The following is a 4,080-nucleotide window of genomic DNA, read 5'->3' as shown; positions in this document are numbered from 1 at the left end:
CCCTGACATTCTAGGGTGGTATCCCTGCGGTCGATGTCTGCTTCGATAAGACGATACTGCACGGTGTGGTGCGTGATGAACGCTAAGCCACCACCATTATCTCGTTCGCGATCTCGACGGTGCACGTTGTACCCGGCGCAATTCAACAAAGACGGTTATCTCCTCAATCTTGCTCTGTAGCCCGTTGCAGTTGAATTGAAGGAGCTTCATGTGGTTCGGGAGACGTGTCGTGATGTGGGGTGTAAGTGAAGTGTATGTTCTTGCCGCCGTTGGCTGTGTGTGCTGCTGAGGTGATTGCCGCCCTGTGGTGGTGGTGGGGCGTCGCAATTGGGGTCTGCGACCGAGCAGCGCAACACGGGCCTTAGAAGTTCCCAGTCCATTCTCGCGTGGTACGCAGACCTGAGCATGCCCCAAAGTGGCACCAGCCAAGGCAGGAGTTGCACTTGACTGATGTCACATTACGGAGTATCCTGGTCTGACATACCGTGCAGATTGTAGGGGGAACCAGGAGTTGTTGGCGGCGGCGTGTGGGTGGTGGTGCGGTTGTGTGTGTTATGTGGTCTGTAGTGGCTGTGGTACGGTCTGTGGTGTTATTATGTTGTTGTGTTGTGGTGACTGTGTGTGGCTGCTGTGTGAGTGTGTGGGGCTGCTCGGGCGGACCGTGGTTAGCCGTGGAGGCTGCCCTGGTTGAGCAACAGGGGGCCACGTACGACGTGGTCCACTGTCTATGTGTCCGTAGTCCCGAGCAGACTCTGAGGTGACTCCACCCCTCGCAGGCATTACACTTGACTGAGGTGGAGTTGTGGTGTAATCGTCTCCGGCATACACAGCAGGTGTATGTTTCTGGCCCAGGGTTTGACTCGATGCCAGCCCTGAGTAGGAGAATACGTAGTGAATGTAGCCCTATGGACGGACAACTTCTGAGATACTTCGCCGACCTAAACGGGGTTAGATCGCCGAAACAACAGCCCTTGGTCGGGTGAAACCCGTGTCATTCCGGTACGTAGAACCGGCTGTCATGGGAATGAAGGAATCTTCGTGATTCACCGTCGTGTTGCAGTGATTTCACCACGCTAAGGCTATCCGAGCAAATAAGTGCATCCTTCTTTTTGCTCGATGCATGACGAACCGCAAATTTTATAGCTGCCAATTCTGCATTGAAAATGCCGGCGTGAGGCGTTAGAAGAGATTACCGAACTGTCATATAGGAGGATCCGTTGGCTTGTTGGTCTATGACGGCATAAGCTGCTGCACCATTTAGGAAAGACCCATCCGTAAAAAGGTGGTTTCAACGGGAATTTTGCTTTTATATTATATATTTTTTTGAAGAAATCAGCACACGTAATGTTTTTATTATGTGAACTAATCGTAGTATCTATTGTTATGTAAGTGCTTATTGGGATGTTTTTCGCTGGTGTTTTTGGTATTCGAGAGTTAAAAATTGGTCAGATGTATCAGAATGTGTTGAATGCTTGAAACGTTCGTGTTACTTTTGATGGTTCTCTTGTAAGTATTTATATGATACCAGAAAGTATCGTGTAGTGCATGTGGAGGTGTTGTTATAGATTTAGCTGCTAAATTTACCGAACTGTAACGCAACAAAGACCCAAAATATTTGTATTGGGCTTCAACGACGAGAGCATCCTTCGGTGTTGGTGTTAGAAGTCCGGATGCCTTTCTGTAACACTTATTTAAGGCCACATCTATTTTTTTAATATTCATTTTTAAGGTCCATCCATAGAGCGTTATGCAGTGCCGCCATACTCCTTCTGTGAGACCTCTCTGAAGTTGGCAGGACAACTTTTTCTCAAAGCAAAAATTCCTATCGGATAATTTGCCGTTAATTATCCGTAAATTATCCGTGAAAAGAATAATTTTGCCGCGGACATATTTTAAAAAATATCGCGTGCCCTGCTAACTTCCGTGGAAGTTAGCAGGGCACCTTCTGAAAACCAATTAAGCAAATCAGCTAAACCCAAACTTACTATTTGATAATTTGCCGTGAATTATCCGTTGTTTATCCGTGAAAAGAATAATTTTGCCCGTGACATATTTTAAAAAATATCGCCTTCTGACAACCAATTAAGGAAACCAGCTAAACCCAAACTAACTATTTGATAATTTGCCGTAAATTATCCGTTGTTTAGCCGTGAAAAGAATAATTTTGCCGCGGACATATTTCAAAAAATATCGCGTGCCCTGCTAACTTCCGTGGACGTTAGCAGGGCACCTTCTGAAAACCAATTATGGAAACCAGCTAAACCCAAACTAACTATTTGATAATTTGCCGTAAATTATCCGTTGTTTATCCGTGAAAAGAATAATCTTGCCGTGGAAGTCAAAATCTACGGTCTATTTTTTCGCAGAAGCTCTACATTTATCCTGATCAGCGACGCAAAAATTATCTCTCTCTCTCGCATGGTGTCACATGGCGAAGAATTAAACGTTATCTCTTCTCCAAGCGCATGTGTATTTACATATTAGGGATGTTGCGAATGTGGAATTGGATGCGGGTGCGAATGCGGATGGGATTAGGTGATTTAGGTAAATAAAAAATGGAAAGGTTAATAATTTTTAATAATCTGCTTTATCCTGAGTTTTGCCCGAAAAAAAATTCACCCGAAAATTTGTATTCCGCCCATAGTAAATATGTACATGAAAACCAAAAGTGAAAAGCGAACCGGTTCGGGGAAAATTAAACTCATGATAAGACTGAATGTTTTTTTGATACTTGAATTCAAAAATTGGAACCTTGTACTTAATTAATACTTTTTGAAGGGTCGTAAATCAAACCTGCGCCACTATACAACTACTCGCCCGAGGCGACAAACTTGAAAAACTGGAGACTTGACAAAATTGTAAATTCTTTTCGATTGACACTGCAGGAGAGGACTTTCAGTTATATTTATTTATTTTTATTGCGGTGCAATAATTACTTTTTGAGAATTTTATCGGGGCTGCTAATGTCGGATGTATCCTCCTGACTTTCATCTTCACAATCTAGTATCATGGCACAATCGTTGTTTAAACACCGTTTTTTTCGAAAGAATTCTTCATTCTCATCCTTTTGGTTGCTTCAGAATTTGTCACGTCATCAGCGTTTTTCGATTTTAGTTTTTATAACTTATTTTTAATGCTTTCTTCTGTGACTGGTTAGATATACGTCTGTGCACTTGCGCAATATTCCAGGGACCGAAAATAACAGTTATTTTTTTCCGAGTTAAATTTGGCCTAATATTTTTTATTAAGAAATAAACGTCCTATACGGATAATAAAGAAACCGGTTATCCAAATTAAACAAATTTGGTATCATATGAAAGAGGACTGAAATAGCTTTTAAACATAAATAACGAATGAAGGTTACCACCTCTATTTATATATTTTTATAACTTAATACTAAAGAAATTCATGTAAATACATGACCCAATGTGTGGTCTATAGTAATTAATTACCATTTTTTATTGAAATATTTTTCAATGTGTGGCTTTCTTCTTAGATATTTCAGTTTTAAAGCTATTCAAGTCTTCTTTCATTGGATACCAAACTTTTTTAATTTGGAAAGCGGTTTGTTTATTATCCGAAAAGTTCTTATATTTCGGAATGAAAAAAACTTGGCCCAGTTTAAATCGTAAAAAAAAATAACTGTAATTTTCGGTCCCTTTAATATTCGCATTCGCAAAAGATCCGCATTGATTTTTGTGAATGCGAAAGCGAATGCGAATGTTAAAATTAATGTGGAAGCTTCGCGGTTGCAAATGCGAATGCGACTATTCGCCACAACCCTGGTACATATACATATTTGTAAACGTACAGTTATGTCGTCGCCTCCGACAGCTAATGTTTGGGCTCTTTAAGCACTTGCTAACTCCCTCCTGCTCAGGCTTGCCTATGAGAGACGCAAACATTTCCTCTCTCTCGCGCATGGCGTCCACGGAAGTTCGCAGGGCACGCGATATTTTTTAAAATATGTCCGCTGCAGAATTATTCTTTTCACGGATAATTTACTGATAATTAACGGCAAATTATCAAATAATTCTAATTGTGGTTCTAGTAAAATCGCAATTTCACTTCTTTCAGATG

The sequence above is a fragment of the Rhagoletis pomonella genome, unplaced genomic scaffold, assembly GCF_013731165.1.
Source record: "Rhagoletis pomonella isolate Grant_MI unplaced genomic scaffold, Rhpom_1.0 Rhpom_scaffold_00001, whole genome shotgun sequence".
Lineage (NCBI taxonomy): Eukaryota > Metazoa > Arthropoda > Insecta > Diptera > Tephritidae > Rhagoletis > Rhagoletis pomonella.
Note: the sequence above shows the minus strand (reverse complement) of the source record.